Consider the following 6,792-nt stretch of genomic DNA (forward strand, 5'->3'; position numbering starts at 1 on the left):
AACTTTCTGAAGGAGAAGTAAAATTTTATTGTCCTAGAACAATGGATGATGCAGTGAAAAATGCCCGTATCTGTTATCAACAAATGAAACGGAAGAGTGAGGGGCCCAAAGGAGCCATTGGAAGGAGAATGAGGAATTTACCCCAAATAGACAACCAAAAGTCACAAATGGAAGGAGTAATTAAAAAAGAACTTTCGGGAAATTAACAAAGAACCTGCCCAAAGTCCCAGCTTACACCGAGAATAGACAAATAGAGGGAATTAATAAGCTTGCTACTGATCAACCGCCAAAACAATGTCTGCAATGTTGGGGATGTGGAGAATCCCATTACTACAAAAATTCTTCGCACAGGGCTAGAACATAACAACTCTCAATTATGAAAGAGGCCTCCAAAGTTGGAGATGTAGCAAGAAGCATGCCTAGAATTAACATTGCCTTGGACGATCACCAAGAATAATACCAACCCACCATGATCGAGTGCGAAGGTATGATTGTTGATCAACCTGTTTCTATTTTATTTGATCTCGGTGGTAGCCTAAGCTACATTAGTCTTAAAGTGGTAGAGAAATGTCAGCTGCAATGCAGTAAATTTAAGAAATCTTGGCTAGTTCAGCTAGCCACCGAAACAAAAAGAAGGGTATCTAAGAAAAAAGAAAACTACCCTATAACAATTTCAAGATAGCCCATCCATGTTGATCTAAATATACTCCCCTTAGGTTCATATGATGTATTAATAGGAATGGACTGGTTAGAAGGGCTTTGGTCTCTAGTTGTCTGTAAAGAGAAATTTGTAAGCTACCTCACAAAGTTGGGGCAGAAAAAGGAAATTCAAGGGATCAATAAAAACATTAAATTATGTCCTATTATGGCTAATCAGCTCGAAAGATGCATTAGGAAGGGTTGCCATATTTATGTTGTCCAAGTAGGATACACCAATGACTGAAACAAGATGACTTTATTGGAGAATGTTCCTGTGATTCAGGATTTCGTGGATGTGTTCCCCAGATCCATCCCTTATTGCCACCTAGGCGTGATATTGATTTTACCATTAAATTAATACTTAGAGGAGCTCCTGTTTCGAACTTCCCTTACCACATGAGAATCACTAAGTTAATAAAACTCAAAATGCAACTTCATGAACTTTTGGATAAAGGGTACATTCACCCTGGTGTATCTCCTTGGGGAGCCCTTGTGTTGTTTGTGCGAAAGAATGATGGAGCATTAAGACTATCCATTGATTATCATTAGCTAAATAAACTGATTGTCAAAAATAAGTACCCTTTACCCCATATTGATGATTTACTTGATCAAGTGCAGGGGACTAGTGTATTCTCAAAAATTGACTTAAGGTCCAGTTACCACCAGATTAGAATAAAGGATGAAGACATTTGCAAAACCACGTTCTAAATTCATTACGATCATTACGAGTTCATCGTAATGCCCTTCGGCCTTACCAATTCTCCAGCCACCTTCATGAGCCTGATGCATGACATTTTTTACCCATTTTTAGATAAATTTGTACTGATTTTTATTGACGATATACTAATTTATTCAAAAAATCACGAGTAGAATGAAAACCACTTGAGAACAGTATTGCAAACTTTGCGAAACAATGAGTTGTAAGCAAAGTATAGCAAGTGTGATTTTTACAAAAGTCAAATTCAATACCTAGGCCATGTTAAGTCAACTAAGGGAATAGTGGTGGATCTAGAAAAGATCAAAACTATTATGGAATGGACAACTCCAAAAAGTGTTGCTGACATTAGATCCTTTTTGGGCCTCGCAGGTTATTATTGTTGATTCATTGAAGGCTTTTCAAGAATAACTTTTCCTATGACCTCACTATAAAAAAAGGGGCATTCCTTCCATTGGACATCGGAATGTGAGCAAAGTTTTGACGAGTTAAAGAAATTACTTACTCCTACACCGGTGCTAAAGGTAGCAGATCCGGAAAAGCTCATTTGTGGTATGCACAAATGCGAGTAAGGAGGGTGTGAGTGGTGTATTAACACAACAAGAAAAGGTCATAGCTTATGAATCACGCAAACTGAAGGATTATGAGCAGCGATACTCGACATATGATGTGGACTTAAAAGAAGTAGTACATGCACTCAAAATATGGTGACACTACCTCTTAGGAAAGAAGTTTATGTTATTAACTCATCATAGTAGTCTTACACACTTCTTTAACCAGTCTAGTTTAAATTCTCGGCAGGCCATATGGGCCGCATTCTTGAGTGAATTCCACTTTGACATGAAACACCTTAAGGGGAAGGAAAACCAAGTAGCATATGCATTAAGTAGAAAAGTACAATGTATTTATGAACGAAAATACAACCAAGTACAATCTAACCTTGCGGACGTCAAGTGAGAAGCATCCCTCAAAGACCAAGAGTATGCATTCCTTTGGTAGCAAGCTTCGGAAGCTCTGGAAAAAGGGGAACAATATGATTATGGTATTAATCTCAAGAAAATGTTAACATTAAAAAACAAGATATATATTCCTAACCAGAATTCTGTTAAGCAATTATTATTGGATGAGTCCCATAGAAAGCTTTATGCTGCTCACACACGATACCAGAAACTATTTTCTACCATTAAAAAAAGTTATTTCTGGCCGGGTTTAAAGAAAGATGTGGCTGAATATCTATCCAAATTCTTATAGTGCCAATTGGTGAAGGTAGAACATCAACATCATGTTGGTATGTTGCAACCATTGCCCATTCCTGAGTGGAAATGGGAGATGATCACCCTAGACTTTATCACTAGGTTACCTCGTACTAAGAAGAAACATGACTCAATCATGGTTGTGGTGGACAATCTCAAAAAGACCACTCATTTCATACCCATAAATTCCACCTATAAGATGGTAGAGATCACAGACATATTTATGAGGGAAATGTTCTGACTACACGGAATACCCCTAGTGGTAATCTCTGACAGGGATGTAAAATTTACATCCGCATTTTGGAAAACCCTCTTTGCTCAGTTTGGTACTTAGATTCAATTCAGTATGGCCTACCATCCACAGAAGAATGGCTAGATAGAGAGAGTGAATCAAGCCATGGAAGACATGTTGAGAATGTTCGTAATGCAACAACCCTCCACCTGGTATAGTTGGCCTACAATAATGGACAACAAGAATCATTGGGTATGAGCTTTTTTAAGGTGTTGTAAGGAAGAAAGTGTTGGGTACCCACAGATTGGAATAGTCCAGTTAATAAATTAGCATTGGTCCTGATGGAGGCCACTATTAAAAAGGTTCACCAGAACTTAAAAGTCACTCATGATAAGAAAAAGGTTTATGAAGATAAGAAAAGGACTTATAAAGAACTCCAATTGGGGAATCATGTATATTTGAAAGTTAAACCCCACAAAATTACCTTACAGTGGAAGGGTTGTGCTAAATTGGCATTCTAGTACTGTGGACCATTTCAAATCTTGGAATGGATTGGGCCCATAGAATACAAGCTAGTGATCCCACGCCATATCATAGTCCACAATGCTTTTCACGTGTATTTGTTAAAAAAAATATGTGTTCTACGTTCACCATATCATTAACTCGGAAAGTATACAGGTTGAACCCGAGGGAGAATTTCTGGCAGAGCCTCTTTGTATCCTCGATAGGAGAGAAACCATCTTGCGAAAACGAGCCATCACCCAAGTTAAAGTGTAGTGGAAGCACTTTCACCCAAGTTAAAGTGTAGTGGAAGCACTTTGGCCCAGATGAGACTACTTGGGAAGAAGAGGAAGCTATGCATAAAGCCTATCTCACACTGTTTTCTTGAAAAGAACACTAGGAACTGTGTTCCTCTCAAGGGGAGGGAGCTGTAACACCCAATGGTGCACCAACATTTACTTTTAACAAGTTTTACTTATTACTGTTAATTGTATTCTATTCTGTTTAACTTGTATTGTTAAAACAATTAGGTTGAAAAGCCAGAACATATGTTGTTAATTATTAATTAAAGAATTTGATGAGTTTGTAAAAGAATTTAAAAAACAGTTACAAGTAGTTCCCCATCTTTTCCTTCAAAAAAGAAAATGACCAGGGGTTGGGAAAATGGGAAAGGGACTATGCTATGATTAATCTTCCTAGAGCTAGATTTAGCCAATGGAAAAGAACTGTGATAATAGTTGTAGGGTACGAGACTTGAGGCCAAGCTGCTCGATTTTTTATTAATTTTCAAGAGTTGGAAGAGCTAGGAGGGGGATTCTGACATAGTAACCAGATCTGAGGCTAGGTGGTGAGACCTTTCAGGCAGGGGAAATGGGGTTATGTTTACAAGTAAAGAAGGGAAATAGATAAGTAGCAATTCTATGTTTAATCTTTATAAGTAGCAATTATGTTCTAATCATTATCAGTAGGAAAAATAGATTATTTTCTTTATTGCATGAAATGAACAAGTCAACATGCTAATGAAGTGCTAGTAAGACTCTGTCAATGATAATAGTAGGCAAATGATATTTGTTACAGTTTTAGTACAGTTAAATAATTACAAGACATCATCGCATAAAATAAAGAGTTATTGACAATATTTAATTTCCATTCACTTAAACTAAACACCTCAGTTATTATAGACCTCAAGTAAAAGGACTAATTATAGTAGGAAAGCAACTATTCCTGTTATCTCTGATTATCAACAGTAGCACTAAAAATTTAGCAGCCTACTGTGTTATTGAACCAAAACCCGTATTCAACCAATCCATGGAAATTAACCAATAATTCTTTAACCATCTTTATAAATAAAAGCATACTGAAAATGACAAACTATAGAAATCTCGTTCAAAGACCATATTCAACATTATCCATTTCATGTTTTGACGGAGTTCTGACTATAGCTGTACAATAACCAAGCCAAACTAATACCATCAAAACAAAGCCAAACTAATACCATCAAAACAAAGGTTGACAACCCTGGACTCTGACAAAGAAAATAGAGATAATAATAAAACTCAATTATAATAATCCAACAGGAAATAGTTGTGTTCCAATAATGTTTATAGACAGCCAACCCATGTTAGGGTAAACCCTGATGGATACCCTTCATTAGGAGAAAAATGAAACAGAGCATAATCACAGAAATAAACCCTCACTTATAATTTATGTATGCAATCCTTAATAGCGATACAGAAGAGTAGTATCGAGGCTAAACAAATGGGTGTACCCATCGCCCATCTTTTCTTCTCTACAATAAATTAAAATTGTATATCAATTGATAAGTTGTAGCACTTCAAAAATTAAGACATTAACAAGGAAAAACAAACAATCCGCAGCGAAATGGAAATTGTTGACTGGAAACAGTTCGTCGGTCAAGCCTGAGCGAACCAACCTGAAAAACGAAGGCAGTAACCATTATAAGAACGCAGCTCCGCTCCAAATAACTTCTTTCTGAGTATGCGTATTCATAAATTCCACAACTGAATGTACCTGCAAAGAATTTTACTATATTAGAGTAAGCGAGACAGAAAATCGACAGTCTTATTAGAGAAATGCGAGTTCAGAGAACGAGCTCATCTGAAGGAGGAATTGCCGAACAACAGGCTCAGATGAATTGCCGAACAACAGGCGGCACGGCACACCTAAAATCAACAATATTGCCATAACTAACTCTCAAGGAAAAAAAATTGCATGAAACCTTTTAGGGCTAGATTACGATTACCTCTGGTTTGTAGGATGAACCCACGACACGTTCCTTCGGAGCCAAAGTCCCGCTATCAACATTTCCACCGGTGCATAAGCCGAGTAAAGTGATTCAGGAAAAATGTAAGTATCAAATAATGAAAGAGGCAACTGTTAGGTGAGATTTGGCGCTGGAGGCGTTTCTACGTTGTACCTCAGGTGAACTGGACAGGGAAGTTGTGTCGTTCCTTCATTCCTCCATCTGGGTCATCTTTTGTCGCAGAACCAAAGCTCCACCATCGTTGCAAAACCAAATGACCCAAGACCGTCGGGTTATGTTCCTAGTCATGGAAATCGTAGATCTTCTTTGATCAAACGGTGGAGGTGATGCCAAGTGTTGAGGTTCGAGACTTTTTTGAAATCTGGTCTCATCTCCATTAATGAAGGTCTGCAGGTTTAAGTGGGAAATCTCGGGGTTCTCTCCGCCTTAATGGAGAGGTGCCATCCAAAGGCGTGCCAACGAGGTAGGCGTAAAGACGTAGTCTTTAACGCACTTTTTGAAAGTCTTTCTGGCGATTTTTTCCGGTGAAAATCCGGCAGTGATTTATTGGAATCCAAGTTTGATAGCTAATTTCTGCACAATGAAACCGTCCCAGGGTTTTTCAGGGTGCTGAATCCGAATATGCAGTTAAAAAACCATTTTAACTGCAACAAATCATGATTTCATCTCAATTTCTTCCGCCTGATTCCGTCACCGGAATCTCAAAAAGTCGCATTATAGACAACTCCTAGGCGTAAATGCATGCGAGGTGCTGCACTCCTGGGGATGGCGAACCCAAGCGCTCAGGAAATATTCAAAGTGTTCTGCCAAACAATACCTATATTAAAAAAAAAAATTATATATTTTATGTAGATAATTATTTGCGGGTGTAGAGGTTTTAGTACGTTACAAACAATTAATTAAAATTGTCCATTTCCATTTTTCTAACCAAATTGTAGTCTAGAAAATTATTTCGATGCATGACTATGCATGTCAACCCACCCATTTAACTATGGTGAATGCTCAATTGTTCTGTGATTAGATTGCAAAACCAATTAAAATTCTATTGATTTTCAGGGTGCCTATATTATTAAGGTTTGTCGTCGAAAAAGCTCATTGGTTTAAAAAA

General features: G+C 37.6%; 1 long non-coding RNA gene across 1 annotated transcript; it reads right to left on the reverse strand.

Moving 5' to 3' along the window:
* Positions 1–4,919: 4,919 nt before the first annotated feature.
* On the reverse strand, positions 4,920–6,019 carry LOC149267603 (uncharacterized). The gene is made up of 2 exons (XR_016253125.1): positions 5,664–6,019; positions 4,920–5,431 (listed from the first exon to the last, which is right to left on the reverse strand). It is a non-coding gene; the product is annotated as an uncharacterized LOC149267603 (long non-coding RNA).
* Positions 6,020–6,792: the final 773 nt, after the last annotated feature.

The sequence above is a fragment of the Pinus tabuliformis genome, chromosome 6, assembly GCF_031772625.1.
Source record: "Pinus tabuliformis cultivar Carrire ecotype Pingquan chromosome 6, CPIR1, whole genome shotgun sequence".
Classification (NCBI taxonomy): domain Eukaryota; kingdom Viridiplantae; phylum Streptophyta; class Pinopsida; order Pinales; family Pinaceae; genus Pinus; species Pinus tabuliformis.